This window comes from Papio anubis, chromosome 6, assembly GCF_008728515.1.
Source record: "Papio anubis isolate 15944 chromosome 6, Panubis1.0, whole genome shotgun sequence".
Lineage (NCBI taxonomy): Eukaryota > Metazoa > Chordata > Mammalia > Primates > Cercopithecidae > Papio > Papio anubis.
Genome location: NC_044981.1, coordinates 23,364,859 through 23,391,904, shown reverse-complemented (window position 1 = coordinate 23,391,904; position 27,046 = coordinate 23,364,859). Strand labels below are relative to the sequence as shown.

General features: G+C 36.3%; 1 long non-coding RNA gene across 2 annotated transcripts; it reads right to left on the bottom strand.

Annotated features, from left to right (window-relative positions):
- On the bottom strand, positions 1–27,046 carry LOC108585379. Of its 2 annotated transcripts, none has more exons than XR_001901594.3 (4): positions 26,858–27,046; positions 20,398–20,471; positions 17,400–17,660; positions 1–732 (listed from the first exon to the last, which is right to left on the bottom strand). It is a non-coding gene; the product is annotated as an uncharacterized LOC108585379 (long non-coding RNA). The 2 variants fall into 2 exon arrangements; XR_004184238.1 differs by lacking the exon at positions 26,858–27,046 and adding an exon at positions 24,892–24,962.

Sequence of the window (27,046 nt, the reverse complement as noted above, 5' to 3'; positions counted from 1 at the left end):
TGGGAATTTTGCAGATATAATTCAGTAACAAACACAGAAAGTGAGATCATCAATGTTTTTCGTTTGCGTATTATTTTTAATGAAAAAGAATATTTTAATAAAAAAAAGAATATCCATCCAAATTATGTTATTCTTTTAAGGAGAAAAGTGAACATTTTCTATTTATCAACTCCTTTTATTCCCATGCACGATATTACATGCTTTTCTGAGTAAACTGACTGGAAGCCTAAAGAAAACTTTAACATTTAGGTAAATATTTTGTGTGGGACAAAGCATTTCTGTAGGTTATCATTTTTTTTGGAATTGAGGTGGATACACTGGCAAAGGATATGGGGAAGCCATGCCCAGAGACATAGGCAGGCATCCAGGAGAAAGTGACATAGGGAGAATCAAGGACAGAAGGAGTCTCTAAGAAGGCAAGAATGCCAACTGGGTCAAATGCTGCTGAGAAAATAAGATAAGCTTGGCAAGGGTCCATTAGATTTATTGTCATGAAAGTCATAGGTGGCCAATTTGGAGGAGTGGTGAGCACAACCACCAGACTGGAGTGTCTTCAGAAATTCAAACCAGGAGCCAGCACTGGTTTCAATGTTGAGAACCGCGTACATCCTTCAGAACTGTCTGATGGTGAAATGGACTCCTTAAGGGATAATGTGTTTCCTGTACAAGGAAATGCTCAAGGCAAGGCTGAATTGCCAGTTTTCAAAGATGTGATGGCATGAATTGAAACATCTGTTGAGAGATGAAGAAAGGTATCTATTTAGTACCACTAAGGATCTTCCAGATACTAAAAACAAACTTTCTAACTTTTACAGGGTTTGGTCTTATTCAGCCATAAATAATAATCTTATCAATAATAGCATATATTATTATTATTATTTGAGACAGAATTTTGCTCTGTCGCCCAGGCTTGAGTGCGGTGGTGTGATCTAAGCTCACCGCAACCTCCACCTCCCAGGTTCATGCAATTCTCTTGCCTCAGCCTCCGGCAAGAGGCTGCCTCAGCTGAGATTACAGGCGTCCACCACAATGCCTGGCTAATTTTTGTGCTTTTAGTAGAGACAGTGTTTTGCCATTTTGGCCAGGCTGAACTCCTGACCTCAGATGATCTGCCCACCTTGGCCTCCCAAAGTGCTGGGATTACAGGCATGAGCCACTGCGCCCGACCAACATGTATTATTGATAGTTAAGTGCTTTATAGCTTATACAACATAAGTCTTGCTTACACAGTTTACCTAATCCTCACAACAATCCTAGAAAGTAGGTAGGCAGTCATTAACAGTAGAGCTGTTAAATGTTAGGGCAAAAGCTTCATCCCAGGTCTTCTAACTTTAAACGCAATGCTCTTTATATCACATTATAATTCTTCATATTTATTCACATCCTTCTGATTCATTCTCTTTTGATTCAGTGGTAGCCAGTGTTGCATTTTGTGAGGTTACAAACGGAAGAAAACCCTCTAACCACATAATTCACTATTCTGTGCTATAACCACATCTGAATCTTGGGTCATCTGACAAGAGGCCTGGGATAGGTGGCAGGAGTGAGGTAATGTACACTGATGATAATCATTGCATTTTTAATCACAAGGAACTATGACAAGTGGCTACCAAAAATAATGGCGATTTAGCCTGCTAAAATAGCAAAGACACATCATTTATATATTGAGAATATAGCCTCTGGGGCTCAGTGGGTGCCCAATATCTTTTAAACTTAGCTGCTCTCACATTATTGAATACAATATATTTCTTGTGAAAATGAGTTCCATGCCCTTAATTTCATTTCTGGATAAACATCACTAACTAATCCCACTTTCCTGCCTTGGACAAATTTGTGACATAGGTGAATACCAGAGAGGCTCATCTTCTATTAACAGATTCTGAAGGGAAATTGATTAGTCAGTCTGTGCCTCATCAAAAGTATATGCATCAGTACATCATGGTACTGGTATATGCTGGCTATGAACAAACATGCCACATGCCCATTTCTAAGTGCCACCTGCTCAAGCCACTATTCAAAGTTAGGCCATGTCATGGAAAAGGCCTACCTAGATGCTAGAGAGTGGAGAAAACCCTTTGCTACTTGCCCCCTTGAGTCTTTATTGGCAAGGTTGTTGTTGAAATTAACCTCAGTTGTAATCTCACAACCACATACATGATGGAAGTTCTCAAAATGATTTTGTAAGAATCAGGCAACAAAAAAAGGGGGAGAATTTTTGATGTTGGTGCACAATACTATTAAAATGAAAAAATAATTTTTGTCTTGAATATTACCCTATTATAATTAACATAACTTTTAACCTGAAAATGAGAACATGTACATTTTGATCTATCTGAACTCATTGAGGAAAGAGACAGTTTATGAGCTAAAGAAAATATAGGAATAGTGTTTTTATTTCATGATAGAGATGTACAGATTCTGAGAACTTCCTACAAGATTAAGCAAATAGAAGTCTCATGTAGCTGGAAGGCAAAAAGGAATTAGAAATATCTACAAAATCATAACAGAAACATCATTCCCTCAAAATTACTGGGAAAAGAGAAACTTTGGTTGACAAATATACAATCCCTCTAAATATAATCTAGAACAATAATGCCTGCAATCTAAAGTAAGTAAAGGTAAGAAGAAGGAAAAAACAAATGGAGAAAGTAAGAACAACTTTGGCCTTAAGAAATTAAAATATATCAATAAATAAAACTTTTGGAGTTATATATGTAAACATATGTCTACATAAGCAAAAAATGGATTGTGACAGCTAAAAGGTAGATAGTAAAAGTGTCAAGATTATTCTGAACAATAGTATATCTCACAATAGGAGATATTCTCTTCTGAAACACAAAAATATGGAATATCCTGTCTGCGACTCCCCATGTCAGAGAAGGCATGGTATTAATAGGTATATGACTATAGGATTAATTTTACAAATATTTATGAATACCTACTATGTCCATAGCATTTTTCTGGGTACTAGGGGAATATCAGCAAACAAAACCAAAAAAGAAATCCCTGACTTAATGGAGCCAGTGTTCTAATACAAGACATCAACAATTAAAGAATCATTAAGTAAAATGTATAGTATGCTAGAAGCAATAAGCACCCAAGGGGAAAAGTAAAATATACAATGAGATATGCAGTGTCAGGGAACAGGAGCTGACATCTTAGATGGGAGCCAAGACATCACTAACAAAGTAACTATTTTAGCATATGACTGAAGAAAAAGAGGGAGTGACCCAGAACAGTGTCTGAGAAAAGACCATTCCAGGAATAGAAAAACTTCTACCTCAATGCACACTTGAGGAGAAGTATGCATGGCTTGTTCAAGGAAAGCCAGAGGCCAGCATGTCCAGGGCAGGAGGAACAAAATGGAGAGTAGTTGGGATGACCTTAGAAAGATAACAAGAATTTGAGTAGATCCGGTAGCGCTTTGCAGTCATTGTATGGATTTTATCTTTTATCCCCAAATGACAATCCACCAGAGGGCTGCAACAGAGGAGTAATGTTACCTGTCTTAGATTGTAAGGTTCTCTCTGACTACAGGGTTGGGACTGCATTGAAGGGTAGCACTTGAGGAAACAGTTAAAGGGTAGCTTCAGAACTCCACATACTCATGCTGGTGGTCTGAACCAGGAGTATGACTGTGAGGATGGAAAGAATGGTTGCTTTACAGACACGTTTTGAAGACAGAGCTGACAGTACTGGCTGAGAGATTTTCTGTAAGTTGTGAGTGAAAGAAAAATGTCAAAGATGGCACCATAGCTTTTGAAGCCTGAGCGCTGAGAAGAATAGACACCCCATTTCCTGAGATGAGGGAGGAATTCGTCTGCAGGTGAGGTTAGGTTGAGATCAGGTTCTCCTCTTTTAGAAATGTCAAATTTGAAATCCCAGATTAGACCTCCAGCCGGAGTTCTTAAAAAGGCAGTTCGTTAGAAAAGTCTGAAATTCAGAAGAGAGATCTGGGCAAAATATAAATGTTGAGACTCATCAGCATATATATGGTAATTAAAGAGTTAAATCCATGAGAGATAATGATATCATTGAATGAAACCTTTATAGTAATTTTGAAGAAAATCATAACTAAAATATCAAATGATTTTATCACGATTTTATATACAGACAGCCCTTTGTATGTGTGGGCTGGGTTCCCACATCTCTAGATTCAACTAAGCACAGGTAGAAAAATATTCAATAAATAACACAATAAAAGTAGTACAGATTAAAAAAAGGTATAACAGCTATTTACATAGTATTTACATTATAGTAGGTATTATAAGTAATCTAGAGATGACTTAAAGTATATGGGAGGTTGTGTGTAGCTTAAATGCACATACTACACCATTTTATATAAGGGACTTGAGCATCCCTGGATTTTGTTGTCTCTGGGGGTCCTAGAACCAATCTCCCAAGGAAGCAGTTGAACCACTGTATCTTACTAAATGTGCAGATGTCCAGTCACTGTAGCTATGCATGCATAGGTATATATGGACACACTTTTATATATACATATGAATATATACATGTATTAATATTGTATAATATTAAAGATATTAATACTTTTTATAAAGAAAAACTAGCCATTGTAGGAAAAACTTGTTCATATGTATATCTAAAGAAGAAAAATACAGAGGTGTAAATTGGTGTTTCTTTTCTAGAGAAGCCTATCTCTACAGTAAGCTGTCTATCTATGTGTCTGTCTGTCTGTCTGTCTGTCATCTATCACAGTCTATTCCCACAAGTGCCTCATTTCTGACATTCCACCTTGTGGAATTTACTATTCATTCAAAGGTTGGCTGTCAGCCTTATGGTCCCAGAAAATGGATTTTATCAGTACAATGAGCCTGTATTGTGATAGACTGTTAGTGGTTGAGCAAGGCTATTTTTTTTTTCTTCTTGGGGACACACCAGACTATATTGCTCATCTCCTTTTCAGCTATATGTGGCAAGAAGCAGTGGAAGTGATGTATGCCCATTCCAGTGCTGGCACTTAAAAATATCTCATGCATACTTCTCTATGCTCTTTTCTTTTTTACTGAGTTGGATAAAAACTGTTCCAAATGATCTAAGAGCTACATCTGCATACATTTTTACTGTTTTGTTATTCCTGTACTATTAAGTGAATAAGAACTAAACATTTATTCTTTCTAAGCCATCATTGTTAATCTATCAAATAAGTAGATTAGCATTAATCTTTCTGTTCTGAAATACACAACAGAACACCAGTGAGAAAGACAACTGATATTTTAGTCTACATGGCCAGTCCTTCTCTCCTTGTAAGCAAAATAGTTGCAGTGCCAAGAAATGGCATGTATAAGGGCAGATTGGCCAGCTTGAGCCTACCAAGGTTTCCACAAATTCCTCCTGCAAACTTCCCCAATTTAAATGCAACCAATTTTTATTTTAAATTTTCACATTTATTTGAATGCAGTCTTGAGTCTCCCCTTCAGTTCTATACTTCCAGCTAATATCTTCCTAGATTGAAATTTTAAAGCTTCTAATGTAGATATGTATAAGAAGCTAAAACATAATCAAAATGTTGCTTGGTGAACACATATTTGGAGCAGAGAGAACTGAGTGAATTAAGTATTTAATAGTATCAGGATAAGATGGCCAAATATATTTATTAACAATAGAATAGGGATAATCTTGTCAATGACACCAGAATAAGATTAATTTTGATTTAGCTTTCCTATATCTGAAACACTCCTCCGAGGACACGATCGACAACTAATTTTGATTTTTTTCCATGCTTCTACTGCCTGAGCATCCTTGTTTTGATTAACCCTCCCCTTCTTCACACTACTGTTACTATGATGTCAGTACATTTTAATTGAGGATAAGTTGTTATCCATTTTCTAAGTTCTTGGGGAACAGGATGAACTTCAAGTCCAGAGATATAGTTTAAGCTAATAATATTTGGCCCCCTCGAAGGTCTTTAGAAACTTATTCCTATAATACCCAAAGATTAATGACACAAGCTTCTAAACCACAGATTTCAAAAGCCTTTCTTCTACTGAGTCCTCTTGAGAAAAAATTATCATGAACTCCCAAAGTTCATGCTGGTCATCAGTTGTCACTAACTTAGCCTCCTAACCTGCCAAAGCATTTCATCTTGGATCTTTGTAGATTAACTCTTACAACAGGCTTCTCCATATGTCTGCCAATTGCTTTGCTGGGAACTGCTTGCCCCAAGCATCGACATAACTAGTCCCTCCATTCCCCAGAGCACAGCTTACACTAAGCTCTCTCTATTGCAACTCTAGAGGTGACTGGAAAATAACAAAAGTAAAATACCAAGAGGAATTACAATTGCTGGGACCTGTCCTCTAGGCTAACTTGGGGGCAAGGTGAACCTCTCATTCACCACTTCAAGCCCATCTCCCTCCTTTCCTGCTCTAAGATGAATGATATGAGACTAGCCACTCCACTCAGGGGAAATCACTTATCCCAACCATGGAGATGGTCTTCAGATAGAAACACATGCATATTTCCAAATGTCTGTCCTATTCTGTCTTAAATTATGTCATTCACATGATGCCAATAGCTCAATATAGTTTGTGCTACATGAAGTCCTGTGCAGCTTTTGTCAAAATTTCCCTCTAAGATGAGATCAAAAAGAAATTCAAATCATTGGGATTTTTAGGTACTATACTCTTATTTCAATTCTGCCACATTGTTTTTCAGTACAGAGAATATTTAAATATAATTTTTTTATATTTCCCTTGTTCTCACTTTCTTACAGTTGGCAGGCAAACAGGTTTCCTGACCCATTCGTTATAAATCTAAAAGTGTTGCATGGGGGTCAGTCCTATACTAGCAAGAAGTCTATGTCCTGATACATGTGACCATCCCCATATTTCACTTTTTTTTAAAGAATCCTTTTCCAAGGATTCTTAGCCATGACTCTGGAAATGAAGTTTTTTAAAGAGGAGTCAAAAGTTATTAGGAAAACTGTAGACATCTGAAATGCCCATATGTTTCAAACACCACTATCAAAAATGCATGTGGTGTGTGCCTGCAAGACAGAATATAATTTAATCTTTTTTTAAAAGGCAAGGCCAAGAAAATGTTTTAATATCATTATACGTTACTGGTGGAAAAAACTCATGATTCCCTGAAATGTTACTTAATGTTTTGTGTAAAATGGAGAAATTTACCAGAAAGGTACTATAGTAATTTGGAGTCCACATACTCATAGATTCTTCTAATTCTAATTTGTCCTTTCCTGGTAGTCAGCAAGATCCTAATGCTTTGCTTGACTACTCAAAGAGGTGATTTCTTTTCGGTAAATTAAATCAATTTCCATTTGTTCTGGGTCTAGGAAATTTTATTTTCTCTTGTCTTTATTCAATTTTCAATTCATTCTTCCCAGAGCATAAATCAATGTCTTCCTTTGATTTCATGGCAGGTATTCCCATTTCTTTTGCATTATAGTAGAGCCAGAAAAAAAATCATTACATTAAGCATTATTCCAGGCTTTAAAGCTGTAGTGGTAAAAGTAATGAACTAATATCAGAGCATTTCTAATGCTATGGAAAATATCAAAAGCTTAATATCCAAATATATTAATAATTTAGGAGAAATAATTAGATTCTCTTGGATAGGTTTTCCATTTCAGCACAGTATTATGGAGCAGGAATAGTATAAACCGAGCGAAAAAAATATTATTCCTGTTTCAACTCTCAGAAGAACTTAGGTCATAATGATAATTGTATTAAGACACTTCTCTTCCTAGCACAATTCTACCTGTCTTGGTTTAGATTTCCAATTATAAATAGAGAGAACTAATATAGTTCTCTCTACGTATAATTATATATATAATTATAATATAGTTCTTTATATTATATATTATAAATATATATTATAATATAATAATATAATATATAGTTCTTTATATAATATATATTATATATTTTTATAGTACATAATATATTATGTACTATATAATTATATATACTATATATAACTACATATAATTATATATATAATTATATTGTATACTATATATACTATATATAATATATAAAGAGATATGTATTATAATACAATATATAATATATAAAATATATTATAATATAATATAATTATAATTATATGTATATAATATATAGCGAGAACTATATTAGTTCTCTAGGGCTGCCATTACAAGGTACCACAGACTGGGTGGCTTCAGCAACAGAAACAGAAATTTGTTTTCTCACAATTCTGGAGGCTGAAAGTCTGACCAACTTGTCAACAGGGCTGGTTTCTTCTGAGACCTCTCTCCTTGGCTTGAAGATGGCCATCTTCTCTTCCCTTTATCTTTACATGACCTTTCCTGTGTGCATCCATGTCCTAATCTTCCTTCTTAAAAGGACACCAATTATATTGTATTGGGACCACCTTAGTGACATTGTTTTAGCTTAATAATTACACTTTTGTATAAACTCTATCTCCAAATACAGTCACATTCTGAGGTCCTGGAGATCAGGACTTCAATAGAAGAACTTGGTGGGAGAAGGACACAAGCCAGTTTATAACAGAAACAATTATTCCTAAAGAGCATTATGTGTGGCCTGGTGGAGATCATAGAGACGTTTTATCAGAAAATTAAACACTTAGATAAAATTTGTGTCTGCCCTAATAAAAGGTAAAATATAAAAAATAAGAATACATACTTTTAACCATATGTGTCAAAACAGTGGTGGATCAATGAAAACTTTCAACTTTTTCTGTTAAATAGCATTGAGTGGTTCAATTCTTTCTCCAGCCCTGTACTCTCTTACTCCCTTGCATTCCCCTCTCAACATCTAGAAATATTTTCATGGACATTATGAATATAGGGCTTTGACATTTCCTCTGTTTTTGAAAGGAGTGATTTATTTTTGACCAATTGAATCAATATCCGGTCAGTTTCAAGAATTCTCTTATCATTATGTAACTTATCATTTAATCTTCATAGTTCATACATAATTTTTATTCTTCTTAAAATTATTAACCAATGCAGAAATATTGGATTAAAAAGTAGAATATTCCTAATGTAGATGATGAGTACAGCAAACCACCATGGCAAGTGTATACCTATGTAACAAACCTGCACGTTCTGCACATGTATCCCAGAACTTAAAGTTATAATAAAACAAAATTTTAAAAATGTAGAATATTTGTCTTAAATCACTATTTACCATAAAACAACAGAGTTGAAGATTAAATGAATTTTTAATATCAGAATTCATTTGTATCTGTTGATATATTCATGCAACACTAAAAAAAAAAAAAAAAAAAAAAAAAAAAGAGCTATAGCAAATGACATCATGTCAGAACCTTACTTCTATGGGTGTTGGGAATTACAGGTTAATCCTTGTGGCAGGGATTAGTGATGAGAGGAACCCAGAGCCACAATGTCTGAACATGTACTTCCTTAGTTTAAAAGTCACTTTTAGTGTCCTCTTAGATGAATTTGTAATTGTACAGTTTTTAACTGAGACTCTCTTAGAGCAATAAACTCAAGCTGATTTACATTCAATGCTGTCAAATTAATGGAAAGTGTAAAAATACAATAAAAAAAAGCTAAATCCCAACCCATTCAGGTGGAAAGTATATTGCATATTTATATCATGTTAAATATCCATACATTTAAGAAAATCCAGTCACTAATTAATGCTGAATAATTCAATTAATTGTCACTCCAGTTTGTGACAGGCTTATCAATTGATATTTTACATTATATGAGGAAAAATATAAATGGTTGATATTTTCACTTTTATCATCAATTGCAGGTGCTCTTTAAACTCACTCTTTATTGTTTCTGAGTTTACTTCTGCAGTTGCCCTTGACTTCTTTTTGTGGTTGATTCTTTTAACTTCAGAAATGTTAAATGGAGAGAAATCAGCTTAAGGGCTAAGAAAATCTCCAAGGTGTTTAATTCTGTGGCTTTACCGAAACATGAAAGCCAAGGACAATTATGGCTTAATTCATTTCAGTCACTGAGAGGTTTTTTATGTAGTTGTTGATATTAAAAATGTACAGCAATCAAAAATTTTCTTGTGGAATATGCTCCTAAGATGCCAAGATACATTAAAAGAAAGATCATTTCAATAGAACTTTCACTAAAAATGAAATACAGTGTCAAACTATAAAGAACAGAGATTAAATAAAGTGGACCAAATGGTTCTAAGCTTTCACAGCTCAGTTATTAGACCTGTTTGAATAAAATATACATGTCAGATCAAGACATTTGCTTTATCTCAGTTTATGTAGATGAGCACCTAGCAAACTGATAACAGTTTTTCAGCACTGATTCTCACAAATATTATATTTAAAGCCTTTTTGAGTGTCATTATTTTTAAATATTACAGTAAAATTATCTATGCATATATATAACAGATATATATATACACACACACATATATATTTATATTCTTAAGTAATTTATCATCACGACACATGCAACAAACCACAAATGCAAATGCTGGATCATATGTAAAATGTGAAGAATCATATGACATCTCATTTTATGTGGCCTGTTTTTGTAAAATAAAAAATACAATATTTTCTGAGAGCACATATTTCCTTGAACCCTAATAGCCTACAGAATATTGTTGCTCACATATTACATACTCAATAGATTTTTGTTTATTTAATTTAGTTTGAACTGGATAGACAGATACACACTTTGTTAAATGACAGGAATTTTTTTCCTCCCTCTTAAATTGTTTTTGGTTTAACAAAAATAAACCACTTGGATAAGGACCAACAAATCAACAACAACAAAAGCAAGAAATGGCTTTTATCTTTTATTATATATAAAAGGAGAATGCTGATTTAAATTCTTTTGCTACTTTTAATAGAAATAAAAAAGACTGAAGACTATAATTGTATATTTTTAGCTTTCTCATAAAAGAATTACAGTATAAAGTAGTATATAATTACTGACTATATTATGTGCAAGGCATTGTTCAAAGTATTTACAAACAAAAACACATAAAAGATTGAAAGAAAATGGATTATATAATAGATACACAAAGCATTCTATTAAAAATTGTGTATCATATAACACACGTTAATTTATTATAACACACTTAATTTATTAGAAGATAGACATCAGGATCTTTCTTTAAAATATTAATAGTGGAAGGCCTAGCCAGAGTAATCAGGCAAGAGAAAGAAATAAAAGCCTTCCAGAAGTAGTCAAACGATCTCTCTTTGCTGACAACATGATTTTATACATAGAAAACCCTACAGACTCTCCCAAAAGGTTCCTGGAACTGATACACAGTTTCAGTCAAGTTTCAGGATAGAAAATCAATGTACAAAAATCAGTAGTATTTCTATACACCAATAACATCCATGCTGAGTGACAAATCAAGAACACAATCCAATTTACAATTAACCACAAAGTAAATAAAATCCCGAGGGATACATCTAACCAAGGATGAAAAAGATCACGATAAGGAGAACTATAAAACACTACTGTGAAATAAATCATAGATGGCACACACACACACAAAAATGTGAAAAATATTCCACATTCATGGACTGGAAGAATCAATATCGTTAAAATGGTCATACTGTCCAAAGCAATTTACAGATTCAATGCTATCACTATAAAAATACGCACATAGGCCGGGTGCGGTGGCTCACGCCTGTAATCCCAGCACTATGGGAGGCCGAGGCGAGCGGATCACCAGGTCAGGAGACTGAGGCCATCCTGGCTAACCTGGTGAAACCCCGTCTCTACTAAAAATACAAAAAAATTAGCCGGGCGTAGGTGGCGGGCGCCTGTAGTCCCAGCTACTCAGGAGGCTGAGGCAGGAGAATGACGTGAACCCGGGAGGCGGAGCTTGCAGTGAGCCAGGATGGCGCCACTGCACTCCAGCCTGGGCGACAGAGCGAGACTCCGTATCAAAAAAAAAAAAAAAAAAAAAAAAAAAAAAAAAAACTAAGCACATCATTTTTCACAGAACTAGAAAAAACTATTCTAAAATTAATATGGAGCCAAAAAAGAGCTTGTATAGCCAAAGCAATCTAAAGCAAAAAGAACAAAGCTGGAGGCATCACATTGACTTCAAACTATGTTAAAAGGATACAGTAACCAAAAGAGCATGGTACTCATATAAAAACAGAAACATAGACACATATCAAAGTTTTTAACAATCCGATGAACAGCCCTGGATATCTTTGTACTAATATATATTAGTCATATTAGATAAGGAAGAATTATAATTTTATCCTTGTATATCTGAAAATTATAGATAGATTACGAATTATGACATGGGCATGATGTCTTTGCTATAGGTTTTCTGAAATCTCTAAAACTCTTTGTTTATATTAACTTGATAATTATTTGAATACGTAGGATTATGATGTTATTATTTCAAAACCTCAGGTTATACTATAAAAACCCTCTCCCATTTTGGTCAATCATCTAAAAGATTTCTGGGCATTCCCACTGTCCACATACACTAATTTAGGATTTCACCACAACCAAACTTGAAACTGCATTGCAAGTTGCATATGAATCTGAGGAATCACTTATTTGTGATTCTAACTGATATTTGAATTCTAACTGATGGTTAAAATTAACATTCTCTGAACAGGTTCAAATTTTAATACCTTTTCTTAAGAAAGAGAACCAAGAAGGCTATACTACAAAAAAAAAAGTGGCTTTTTTAAATAAAGAAAAAGACTGATTTTGTATTCCGTTAATCCCTGAATCTGAATAGATGGATATTCCTTTTCAACCAGGTACATGTACGTATACCTAATCTATATGTAAGATAATAGAGGAGACAAATAGAGAAAGAGATAAATGCAATCTGGAGTTTGACTTCTACTGCAAGAGGTGATAATCAAATGATATCATTATTTAACAATCTTATGTACTTAGGATACTTGCTGCTACAGCTTAGAGACAAGGACGTCAACCAGAATTCTATTCCTTCCATTTGTCAATTCATCTCCTCTATTGCCTCCTTATCTCAGTCACTCTCCCATCCAAAGCAGGATTATTAGTAGATCTTTGGGTTTGGCTAACCAATTTAGTGTCAGGATGAATGGAGAATAACATTTGTTCCAAAATGTATTGGGACAAAGAAAAAAATGATAAGATTAACTAGCTATGACAAAGTAACGCATGTATTCTTTCTTCCTAATTAAAGACAAATGTTGAACTGGAAATTAAAAAGCAACATATTCTGAGTAAATGTGATGCTTAAATTACTCTAATTTAATTTTTTACCTCCTTATCTCTGAAAAAAAAAAAAACCAATTTTCAGAGCAGGGAATGATAAAGATGGTTCACAGCAGGGTGAGTAGTTGGGAGGTTGTTGAAAGATGATCTATTCCAAACATAACAGATGACATGGTTTTGGTAGAATGTGACTATCAGGGCTACCTGTGATGATGACAGGACTTTCTATGCATACTTTATTCTTGTCAACAGAATGAGGAGTTGACTCTTAAATAATCTTTTCCATTTAAATAAGAACTTCAGATTAATTCAGAACAGGTCCAACTGGAGTCCGACCATGGTTAATAACAGCGAAGTACTGAGTCTGTGGCAAGAAATGATGTCCAATAGTCTTCTAAATATTGTTGGTTTCATATGAAAAAGAAAAATAATGAAAGTCTGACATATGAGATAAAAGTTTTATCTTTACTGTTGGTTTTTCTATGTGCATAGTCATGATGACATAATTCCTTTCCCTATGGTCTTGTTTATCTAAAAATGCAGTTCCTGGAACTTGGAAAGCACCTTAGAAGAGTGGGGAAGAGGATGTCATTGAATAATGTTCCTTCCTAAATCGCAAATCTCTATGCTAGGATTATATCATAGAAGTCTTCCTGAAACTACATTGTGAAAGAGAAATACTCTATCTTGGACTCCATCTCACTCTCTCTTCTTTATTTCTAGTTCACAATTTGCTTTCCATGTCACAGAAGATCCAGGGGGTTTGGTATTCCTTCCTAGAATAAATAACTATAACAGAATCTTCAGTGTCAGGTCTTCCATGGGACATCAACTTCCCAGAGAGCAGGTCGTCTCTTCCAGGTCAGGAGGACAAATAATCTGAACATGCGAAAGATTTTCACACAGTAAGAGGGAGATTTCATGAAATAATAATATGTTGGCTGCTTAGGCTGTGGCTCTCACTGCAACTCCCAGCACTTTGGGAGAGGCCGAGGCGGGCGGATCACAGCAGTCAGGAGATCGAGACCACGGAACCCCGGCCCTACTAAAATGCAAAAATTAGCCGGGCGCTGCCAGGGCTCTTTCAGAATGCAGCTACCTCGGGAGGCTGGAGGGTGAGAAGGCGGAACTCCGGAGGAGCCAGTGAGCCGAGATCGCTTCACTGCACTCCAGCCTGGCGACAGAGGGAGACTCCGTCTCAAAAAAAAAAAAAAAAAAAATTTAAAAAAAAAATAATAATAATATGTTGGCAACCATAAGCTCTAGCCAGATTATATATGAGTAGGACAAATAAATAATGCAAAATTCTTCTCCCTAAAGGGTTAATTAACGTTAGGTAAAATTCAGATCAGACTTAGGCACGTCTTTCTAAACAGCTTACACATTCATCTCAGTTTCAATTTTACTTACCCTAAATGCAAATCAAGTCAAATCAAAACATTTACTATGAGAAAGTGAGAAACATATGCCAGTTCGTGGTCTCTCTGTATACTTGGTATGGATTCATGCTACCCAAGAACCTCAACATGCATTTTAAATTCAGTGCTCTTTTGGTCAATTATATTCCCAAAAGTTTGTCATAGTCAACTGAAATGAAGCAAAGTGATTTTTCCTCTAGGGAGACACGAATTAGAATAGAAATATTGGTGATTCAGGCCACTCTTTAAAGTCCAGAGAGTGCTCTGGTTTCGGCATTAGGCACTAATTCAGTTTGTTTGACTGTTAAGAGTTGATCCTCCAGGCATAAAAGGATGTTTAGTCATCAAACAAACAGGATTACTGTATCTTGGACTTCTGCCACTGGAAACCATTAGTGGGGCGTGTCATGGGAGAAGGAGATGGAGATACAGATGGGGAAAGTTGGGTTCCTATCCGACAGAGACCCATTTCAATGAAATAAATTTAAACTTACTAAAAGACTTTAAATGCCAGTCCCTCTCTTTGTTCCCAGTCCATTCCATATATTCTTGGATTGTATAGAATTGAAAGGAGCCTTAGGTTCTAAGCAACTTGCCATCTGGGGCAAAAAAATATATATATCTCTAGAAAATAATTATGACAAATGGTTATCACAGACTCAAATGTAAAAATACATCTTATATTCAGTGGAAATTTGCTTTCTGCATATTTTATCTCTTGGAGATATTTTACCCACTGGAGCAATGAAGATCAATAAATCAAATCCCAATTTCTTTTTGACAAACCTGGCAGACAATCTAAAACAATTATATCCTCTATATTCGTTTTTTCTAAGATTAACAAGCACAGCTTTGTTATTTCCAGTTCTTTTTCATGAGCCAAATAGCATAACCTCACATATCTGTGGAACAGATTGTATTTGGAAATTCGGTTTCCTGAAGAAGTACTCTGAAGCCTTGTGACTTATGAGGTTATGAAGGAGATTATACTGGGGTTTGAACCATTGCTTACTGGGTTCAAAGTCAACTGCCCTAACACTATTAGATATTCTCCTCAACACATATGACCACCTTATTAAAGATGACCCCTTCCCCAAACTATATCAGCCAAAAGGAAAATTAAGACTTATCTATGAGTGGGTTTTCTTATAAAAGAAAAGAAGACTGCCAAAATAGATAATCTGTGAATAATTCAGGCACTGAAATTCCTTATACAGTTTCATTGCCCCACATGTCACAATCTTCTCTCTGGTCCCTCAATGTGTTTTCATTTTAATTTTAATATATCCTTGATGGTGGCTGCACCCTAAAGCCCTCTTCACTTGAAGTGGTAATTATATGGTTTTTAAAAGTTTAAACTAGAATGCATGCAGAGAAATACTGACTTATAAAGGTGTTGCATGTTGTTGCTAGATGTGAATTTGCAGGAATGGTAATGGCAAGAGTGTGTTGTTACATCATCAAATTAAATAGTTAAAACTATTTCCCCCATACATACATGCCCCTCCCCCCCAGCTTTATGGCCAATAATTATAACAGTGCACTTAGATGCAAGCATGGGTATTATTAAATAATGCCTGAAATTCAAAGTGGCCTCATCAGCCACCCGAGGCAATGCATAATTGCCCTGTTTCTGTGAATTACCAGAGAGCAGACAATGTTGCTGAATGTTATTACTTAAGCATTTTAATTTTTCACTGGGTAAGGAAATTAAATTCCAGCCCTAAAAACTGATGTGTCTGCTCAGGGAAGGGGTTGCTGTGTGGAGGAGACCTGGGTGCATAGTTGGAAAGGGTGAGGCTTGCGTTGAGAAGACATGCATGTTTCCTCTCTTGTAACACACAGGGAAGAGAATCTTCTTAGCCCCTGTCTTCTAAGGAAAGCAAAGCTCACTGTTCTCAGTTCACTGAAGACATAACTATAACAAAAAGTTTCTGACTCTGTCAAGCTTCTGTTTTAATTTTTTTTTTTTCTTTTTTTTTTTTTTTTTTTTTCAGACAGGGTCTCACTTTGTCGCTAGGCTGGAGTGCAGTGGTGCGATCTTGGCTCACTGCAACCTCTGCCTCCTGGATTCAAGCAATTCTGCCTCAGCCTCCCGAGTAGCTGGGACTACAGCTGCACGCCACCATGCCTGGCTAATTTTTGTATTTTTAGTAGAGACGGGGTTTCACCATGTTGGCCAGGATGGTCTCCATCTCTTGACCTCAGGTGATCTGCCCGCCTTGGCCTCCCAGAGTGCTGGGGTTACAGGTGTGAGCCACTGTGCCCAGCCCTTTTAATTCTGATAGCAGAAACTATCCTCCTTCACTAGAAGGCAGAAAACATGAGGCATTTAATATTATCACAAGCCACCAAGATAGATTCTCCTTGGCCCATGGTGCATCTTTACTGCTGTTGCTGATACAAGCAGCCATGCCAGATGTGTGACCTCTGCTAGGCTAATAGAGTGTGTATCTGTTGGAAGAAACTCAAGACTGCAAGGGAATGAGCTGTGTCTCTTGCAGTCTGGTCCCTCGTGGAGTAGAAAGCAATTGCTATATGAGGGACTAGTAGCAGGTCACACAGAATAAGCATTACATTTCCCTGTTCATCTCACACTTTATAAACTTTTCATTATGTTAGAGTTCATCCAATCACATTGCTGGAGTTCAGTTTCTTCGTTGGTTGTTTTTTGAGTGTTCTGTTTTGGTAAACCACGGAATCATTTTCATTAAACTTTGCTTTGGTTCACTGTCCTCATGTTGAAGTCCAGATTCATTAACATGACTTATGAAGCCCTTTATGATCTAGTTACCAGCATACATCTGTAATCTCACCTTTCCTTTGTTCTTCATGCCCTCTGTGCACTGTGCAAACTTTCAGTTCTCAGAATGGCCATTACTTTCTCTCTTCAGGGTCTTTGCAAGCTTTACCCCAATGCTTAGAAGACCCTTCTCATTACTTCTCGAATCACAGGACTCACTTGCCTATATTTTCATAGCTCCACTAGGCTGCAAGCACCATGAGGGTATGGAGGGTGTCTCTCCTTCACCATTGCTTCCTTAACACCCAGCACTCATTATATATGCCATCAACAACTGTTGAATAAATGGGTCGTGGGAAATTATTAGCCATTATTGTCATAATCATTAAACATTAAAATAAAAAGTCAAAAGATACTTCATATCACATCTATGACCCAGGAGGTTTTAAAGACTTAATCCAGTCTCCCTACTTGTGTGTCCATGGTAGAAATTCCTTTCAGTTCTCAGTTCCAGGAAATATTTCAGAATTGAGAAACTGGTTTGCTTTATTCATTCATTCATTCATTCATTTTTAATTAATTTATTTATATGAACTAACAAAATATGTTTTTTTTTCTTTTTACTGGCTGCTGTGAAGCACAGATTGAAATTTGAGGCTGTATTTGGCTCACTGATGTAATTCCTGGGTAAATCATATTTTACTTTAATTCTCTTTTTGTCTTTTTGGTTCTGAATGTCTGAAAGTTGCTTCATAGGATCCCTCATCTTTATTTTTATTTGGTATATTTTTGCAGAGTGAGACAAAAACATAAAATTGTTAAATGAATTCATTTTCATTTTGAAGGTTTTCAGAATTTTATGTTATTGCAAATTGGGCTCTAAATATGTTTTTCCAAATTATGCTATGAAAATTGAAAGAATTTCTTTTTAGAAATGGATAAACAAAGGCAGAGACAGAAAGTAATTTTTTTTTTTTTTTAGTTGTACAAAATGTCACTGCTCTTACCTGAATGAAACAAGCAGTTTTTCAACTCAATGCTGGAGTCCCATTTAAAAATATATTTTATGCCTTACACAAGAAACTATTAGATGGAAAATTCAGATTAAGCTATTTGGTCTGAAAATTCAGACTGAGCTACATATTATTATTAGAAAAGTTCTAAGTGATGGATTTGGGTTAACAGCTGCTGTTTTCCTAAAGAGGTGTCAGATGGTTCTAGAAATAATCATTTATCTAATCCTCCTATTGTATAGCTGATTTTTGCTAATTGATTTGAGCCTATGTTTTAGTCAAATATAAGCTCAGAAATATTCCATTAGTAACCATGTTTATTCCGCCTCAAAGAGCGCAGGGAAGATAAACCTTAAAGCATGCACTGCTGTGGGGCCATGTCTTGCCATAGTTTGTAGCCTGTGGTTTGCATGGATATTATGAGGATCTGATTGAAAGTAAAGAAAAGGAAAAAATACAGTAAATTCTCTTTAAGCTACTTTTTACAATTTTATTAGTTCAATATCTCCGTTTAAAAAGTAAGAATTGTAATTGTTCTTTCATCCTCTTATTTTGAACTGCACCACTTGACTAGTGAGATGTCATGATCACTTCACAGCTAGTAAAATGACCTCAGTGTTTTCTTAGTACATAAAAATGCTCATTGAGCTTTTACTGAAAATTATGAGAAATAAAACAGTTAAGGAAGCTAAAGGTCCTAACTCAGTGGATGTTAAATCTTAACTCATCAAATCTGGTCTTTCCAAGGATTTGAACTAACAATACTGATATTTTTCTGTGAGAACTGATTTAAAAAGCAATGCTATGGTTATTTTTTGTTTGTTTTCTGTTCTTGGTCTCTACATCTAATTGAATTGTGATATATAAAAATATAACTGACCACCTAGAACTGTGTTTTGATTGTGAAAGGCATTCAATGTAGCATACTTGATCAAAACATCCTGTGGTAGAGACTGCCATGAATTCCAATGTCTGGTTCTATACTCCTTAACAAGCACAACCAGTGACCCTGACCTTTGAACTCCATGCAGAGACTGGATGTCTTTGTGTTGGGTCACTTGAAGAGAAGTCAGTCCATTATGCATATGGAAAGGAGAGTGCATTTAATTAATACATGGTGACAAGGGGCGATAACTAGGTAGAGACCAGCCAAGGTAGGGTCTACCAGGTCTTTATGACTAGTTTTAGTCAAATAAATGGCACCAACAGTGACATATAATTTTGGTCCAAGGCAATTAAGAGCTCACATGCTGCCTCCAGGTTTGCTTACCGTGCTGCAACCAGGCCGAACGGTGCATATTGGACTGGAACCTGAATTCCTGAGTAAATGAATGGAGAAAAGCCCCTATCCGATAGATCAGATTTGTGTGAACCAAAAAATAAACTTTCAATATGGTAAGTCTCTGAGATTTAATTGTTATCTACATTAATATATCATCACTAAACCACATTGTGGTCCAACCTTTTCAGTTTCGTGAACACAAACTCAGTTCTGCCAGCTCAACTGTGCTCTAGTTTATTTTCACACCTTCTCTTTGGAAATAATAAAATGAATTAATATTCTACCTGTCTTTCTTGGGTACATGAATATCAATCAATCCAAAAGAACTTCATTGCTAATTTTTTGAAGAATGGTTAAGATTAACTCTAAAGTATCTTTGAATGGTAAGATTTTATAATGTTTGGGTACAATATAATTAATTTCCATGAAGATTATTGATGAGATTTAAAGAGTGTCTTAAAGATAACAAAATAGAAATCTGAGAAATCAACAATTAGCTCAAAGATTTCTTTGGGAAGACTCAAAGAATATAGCAAATATTTTGAATTTTTAAAAAATGGAACTATATGGTGAAACTGCTTCTAAACATTGGTGTTAGTCTAAGGATGAGCATGGTTATTGTCACATTTTTATTGATGTAATTTGAAACAAACAATAAAAAATAGATTGGGTAAAGTTAATGATGACAATAAATAAAATTTTATCTTTGAATATAAATAAAAATTGGCTGACATTTATTTATTTTGACATCTACAGTTATTTATTGAACTACTTACAACTCACAATGCGAGGTGCCGAAAATAGAGTTGAAAAAGATAAGATCCGTGCCCTCAAGGATTTCACCATTACTCTGGGGGAACAGATTAGAAAAACACATGATAGCAATACAGACTGGTAAGGATGCTATGAGTACATTCAATAAGCTAGGGAACCATGGGGTAGGAGTCAGGGGTAATATGAGCTAGGCAGGGAAGATTTTTATAATAGTAGTGTATACTTTGAGTCTGTAAGAGATATATAAAAAATCATTCTGCATTAGAATTTCTCTTTGAAGTAATTAAAATAACCAAATTAAACAATTTTCTATGAACTAGATAATTACTTCAAATAAAGGAAAGGCTAAGATTATGAGAGAGGGAGAAAATGCAAAATTGATGAGCAATGCAATAAAATAATGTAGGAATGTAGGAATATAGGAGCATTCTTACAAAATCTTTTACTTGACAATATATCAGGAAACACAAGGTCATCTTTAACAGACAACGCATAAGAAAAAGATAAATTATATACATTGAATCTCTTACTAATTACAGACACATGGTTATTTATCTATAAGTAAATACAAAGTCATTTTTTCCCATAAGTCCACTTCCCAGAGCCCTACAAGTCTGAAAAAATAGACTCCTCTTTTTAATGAAAGATTTAATTTTAACTATGAAAAGCTACACTATAATGTCAAATGTTTTCTATATAAAATCGCTATTGAGGAAACCAAGCATGGGAAAGGAAAGGATTTTTTTTTTTTTTAAATGTCTCTAGTAATAATTGGATAGGATAAGGGGAAGAAAGAGAGAAAAGTAATGGTATAATTTAAATTGATGTTTTAAGGAAAGAGATCATGAAGCCTTGGCCAAAATTGGACAGAAGAGCATTGATTTGATTTTTAGAAGCTCACACATGTTGAAATAGTTTCTTAACTTGTGTAGTAAACACTAATTCTGGCAAGTTTATTTTGTAAGTAACTAAACTGGAATAATGCATAGGAGAGGGGAGAGTCCCCTGACCCTGTCAAGAGTCTTGCCACAGGGAGGGTATGGGGGGTTGGTGGTAGCTTGTTTTCCTTTGTTGCTGGACTCAAACCCCTTGCAGGAGGTGGAGCATGCAGGTAAGTGGGTGCAGGAACCAGGGCTAGTGCCTTCAGGTGCCAGGGGCAGCATCTAGCAGTTGCCCACAACCTCTGGAGCCCCAGAAGGCATGTGTTACAATTAATGCTCTTTTAGCAGTTGCTGTTCACAGATGGCTAAGTGTTAAACAGCCCAGTGGAGAATCAGGGTGACATATACCCTGCCCTCTTGGAACTTGGGTTCTTGTCCAGCATACAAGAAGAATCAGGTTACATGGACTTGAAAGATGGTGAATGCAGAGGTTTTACTGAGTGATGGAGGTGGCTCTCTGTAGGTTGGGGGGCTGGAGAGGGGATGGAGTGGGATGATGATCTTCCCCTGGAGCTCAGCTGTCCCCAGCCAAACTCCTCTCTGACTGTCCAGGGCCCTCTTCAACATTCAGAGATTTCTATTTTTTCCTTCTCTACTGTGCCACTCTATTCCTCTGCCAGTAGAGTTTGGGGTTTTTATAGGTACAGGATAGGGGGCATGGAGGGCCAGGGTAGTTTTGGATAAAGGAATATTTGGGCAGGAAAAGAGCAATGCCTGTTCTCATTTAGGGCCACGGGTCCAGGCTTGAGGGTGGAGCTCTTGTCAGGGTCTCTGCCCTCCTGTCTCCTGTCTGTATCACATACAGTGTGGACTGCATGTAACATTCCTTCCCAATCTCTTTAATTGTATAAGTAACCTCAGGGGGTAGCCTCACCATCGTTAGTCAATGAAGGCAGAATGTCAGAAAAGAAAAAAGAGCAGCTTTGTAATGAGGAATGGATATAATTATAGTTATTATTACAGAGAAAATGAGGCAGAACATGTTTAAAAGAATAAAAATATGATCAAAGATCAATTTAAAATACATTCTCATCTTGCTGTAAATACCACACAATATACCTCTGAAAAATTTTGATCACATATTTAGATTGGCCCATTTAATATTTTAGAAAGTCCTAATGCATTCCTGCCCTCAAAACATTCAAATTAGAGACCCAAATTTATCTCATGTAATCATCATACACATCTAGATGTTAACATTTATGTCTCGTTTTTCTTTTCTATAAAATTGGAATAATAAGCCAGTTGTCCATTTCACATAGTGGTTCACTAGGATTTCAATTCTGATGTCTTTCCATGTTGCTGGAAAATTTTCCTTTATTGTATAAGTTTTAACACAAATTCCTTCCCACTTCTTTAGCTTTTTTCCAACCCTTCAGAACAAAATACATTTCAGTTTAATAAAATGTGTTGTCAAAAAGTATACTTACTTTTTAGCAAAGGTTAGGGTGGTACAAAATCAAGCATGGTTACAGCCTCCCACCTCCAACCTGTTTCCTCAATGGAAAGTATTTTGATATCTTCATCTAATAAATCTGCCTTGCCTATAGGGGATAAATGTGCAAGTCTCCCATGAGTTATTACTATTATTATTATTTGTAGAAAGAGTCTTGCTCTGTTGCCTGTGCTGGAGTGCAGTGGTGCAATCTTGGCTCACTTCAGCCTCTGCCTCCCAGGTTCAACAGACTCTCCTGCCTCAGCCTCTCGAATAGCTGGGACTACAGGTGTGCGCCACCATGCCTGGATAATTTTTGTGTTTTTAAATATTTTGTATTTAGTAGATATGAAGTTTCAACATGTTGCCCAGGCTGGTCTTGAACTCCTGGCCTCAAGTGATCCACCTGCCTCAGCTTTCCAAAGTGTTGGGATTATAGGGGTAAGCCACTACACCCTGTGAGATATCTTGTGTACAAAACAGTCTGGAAAACATTCTAGTTGAGAATCAGCCCTCTTCTCTACCAGAAAAATTTAAATATCTTTATTAATAAAGCAGAGTAAAAAGATACCAGGGCCAAAGTCCATCAGTGTGACCAAACAGGCCTGAATTCATCCTTTTGGTTGACCTGACTCCTTATGTTTCATTGGCCCTGCTACCGTATGACCTGACTCAATTGACCAACATTGGTCTTGCTATCAAAAAAAGTAATAAAGTGGATCCTGATAAAGTGAACGAGTCTGTACCTGAGTCAACCACAGAATGAACTTCTTGAAGTTGTGGTTACTCAGACCTTAGTGACATTGAAGATATTGCCAAAATCTGCTAATTATCCCCAAAGCGCTTGGGTCTCTTGGGCTCTGTCATCAGGTTACACCGTGCCTCCTATAGTTCCCTTTTTTGCACAGTGCTTTTGCTTGGATTTTTATTAGCCATTTGTCACAAGAGTCCTGTAAGACATACCAGCCATCATCGCTCTAGTTTTACAAGGCAGGGAGGCAAAAGAGACATGGATACATTAAATGATTTGCCCCTGGGCTCCAAGTCTTTGCTAGCCGGTTACGCACAATGTCACTGCAATCGGGTGCAAGTTGCTGAACCTTGTACCAGTGTGCTTGCAGTCATTTTTCTGGATTACGTATCTGTGTTTAGTGCAAATAAGCACGTGTAACATGAACAAGATTTTGTTAGGCTATTCTTCTACTGCAAGTCAGTTAGAAGGATAGATGCCAAAATCTCCACATCTTTGAGACACAGGACTGGTCTCTGACTTCCCATGACTGATTTTAAGTCTCTTAAAGTTAGTGGAGAAAAACAAGTGCAGAAGATTCCTGTGGGTCTGGAAAGCATTAGTGGTAAATCTTGAGTATAAAGCTCAGATACACCACTTTCCCTTAATGAACATCTAATCCAGCCATATAACACAGTCCCCGTTGTCAGGACTACACAGCTGCTATCCACATCCCGGCAGGGGTTCCAGTTTTCTTGGAAGAGGACTCCAAGTCCCTGCAATATCCATTATGCCCTTGAAATCATGCATGGGCATTTGGAGTAAATATAGCCAACAGATTTGGCTGAATGCAAACTGATCTGGACTCTTCACTATCCCTGAAATGCTTGAAAATAAATGTAGAAAATAAGTATGCCAAAATATGTATATCGATGTCTCTTCTTTATTTTTGGTAAATATTTAGCACTAATTGCAGTGAAGGCACTAAGATAAGTAATAAAAATGTAAAAAGTTTGAGGTAAACAAAGCATTTTAATATAAGAGGAATCCTAATAGTTAAACAGACATATAAAACAGAGTCAATAGGAGCCTGGGTAATCCCAGATGGTGTAATTTCCAGTCCAAGAGCAGAAGATCAATGTTCCAACTCAAGTAGGCAGGCAGAAATAAAAACAGGCAAATTCCTCCTTCCACCACCTATGTTAGATGCTGTTCACCTACACTGGGGAGGCAATCTGCTTTGTTGGGTCAATTGATTCAAATGCTAATCTCTTCTGGAAACACCCTCACAGACATACCCAGAAATAATGTTTAATCTGGGCACCCTGTGATGCAGTCAAGTTAACAGATAAAAGTAACCATCACAAACACATAATCTAGAAATACTTACATACACAGGAATACCTCTATAGGCATACATGTAGTTCTTTCTTACATCCGTTCTGCAAAACCCAGGTCAAGAAGACCCATCAATCACCGAGTCCTGGTATTCAGGCTTTTGTGTGGTTTCCTCTCATACTGAATTAAGCTGACCTGTGTAAGTCACAAGACATTGCAGGAATGATGGTGTGTGAGCTCAGGCTGAACGTAAAGGACTTGGAGACTTCTGCCTTGCCCTCTTGTAACACTTTCCGGGAAAAGTCACCTGCTAGATAAAATGAAGACACTCCAGAAGCCTCATGGGGGTGGAGGGAAGAGAGGCCTCATGGTGAGGAACTGAGGCTTCCTACTAAAAGCCAGCACTAACTTGTCAGACATGAAAAGTGAGCCACCTGGAAGCGCATCTTCAGCCCCTGTGGACCCTTTCGATGACTGCAGGCCCTGCTGACATCTTGACTGAAACCTCATGAGACGGCTAGAACCAGAATCACCCAGGTAAGCTCCTCCTGGATTTCTGACCCATAGAGACTGTATGAGACAGTTTTAATAAATACATTAAGCCTCTCTGTCATTGGGTAATTTATTATGCAATGATTAATAGATAACGAATACAACTTCTCTATTATAAATCAATATTAGCCACATTGTACTTAAGAATAAGGCATAATCTTTGAGTTGCTGTCATATGATTTGTGGTTAACTTAGTGAAGGGACACCTTGTCAAAATCCCCTCGTCACCAGAAATTCAAACTGAAAAGATGTCTGGTCAGAAAGGTTACAGTCTGCAGCCATACAGGGAGAAGCTTTCTGTCTGTTCGAATATTTAAGTCTACCTTAATTGTGCTCTAACCTATTCAAAGAGTCTGGAGTACTGGTGTGATTCTTTTAAAAATATTTGTTACTAATAGCTACGTTAGAATTTACAAAAGTACTAACTTAGAGATGATTTAATGTTATTCCTATAAAATAATTCATATTCATTATGAATAGGAGGAAAAAAGGAGAATTTACTTCAAGTGCTCGGGGAAAAGATGAGCACTCCAAGAAGTCCTCATGAGGAGTGTGCTATGCAAGTAAATACTATACATCCTGTGTGTCTCCATGGAAAAACAATCTGAAGCTAATCCACTCATAAAAATAGCAGATGAGTTATACCATTGAGTTAGTATTTTGTAAGGAGTCTCTGACAACTTCATAAAGGAGGTGAGGTTTTCTCATGCATTTATAAGAGACAAGTTTAATTGCAAAACAGGCAGAAAGGTTGCCTTGAAATCTCAGATAATCTATGCAATGCTCAGAGGTGGAATAGGAAGAGGAGGTGGAATAGGGAGACCAGGTGGAATGTGGGTGAGTTGATTAAGAGGGTGAGATGAGGATGTATACATGAAAATAAAATAAAATGAGTCATTCAAGGCGTGGTGGAATTAAGTGGAACTAAAAAACTTAGGCTGGAGGAGAAGGAAAGTGGAGACAGATGTGTGATCACATCATGTCTAATTGTATGTAAGTGCAGAGAGAAGAGCACCAAAGGTGTGGGTTTAGGGCCCAGAAAGCCACTAGCCCCTTAATATCCGGAAAAGCACAAAAAAGCATGGGAGTCAAGCTGTGTTTGCCTGGAAGAAGTAAGACAAAGACACAGACAAGCCCCCGTCCCCCACCAGTGAAAGCTCCTATTCTACCTGTTTCCTGATTCTGACCCATGTGTATTCACTTGTTTTATCATTATCTCATTCAAAAATGTATTCATTCAATTAATAATGATTTACTGAGTGTGTATGATATAGCCAGTGCTTGCATGGAACTCAGGTTACAGCTGGAAACCAAACAGATCTGGTCTTATACCCTCTGTACATCTTCTTCCTCCTGTTACCACTCTGTCCTGTCTTCAACCTCAGCTTCACTACTAATTTCTTACTTAATCATAACTTAACAGCTCTAAATAAGAATGTAAAAACATAGACAAAATTATCCCTTACTCAATATTTCTGGCAACGGCTACTGCTGTTCTCTTCTCTCTCTCAATTGTCTGAAAAGAGGAATAATACCATCATCTCCTCTTAATCTCTCAATCCTTAGCACTCTGATTTTATTCTCACCTCTGCAGGGAAACCACAGTGGACTTCTTTATGAGGTCATTTATGAATTCCTTCTTAGTGCTCTATGAC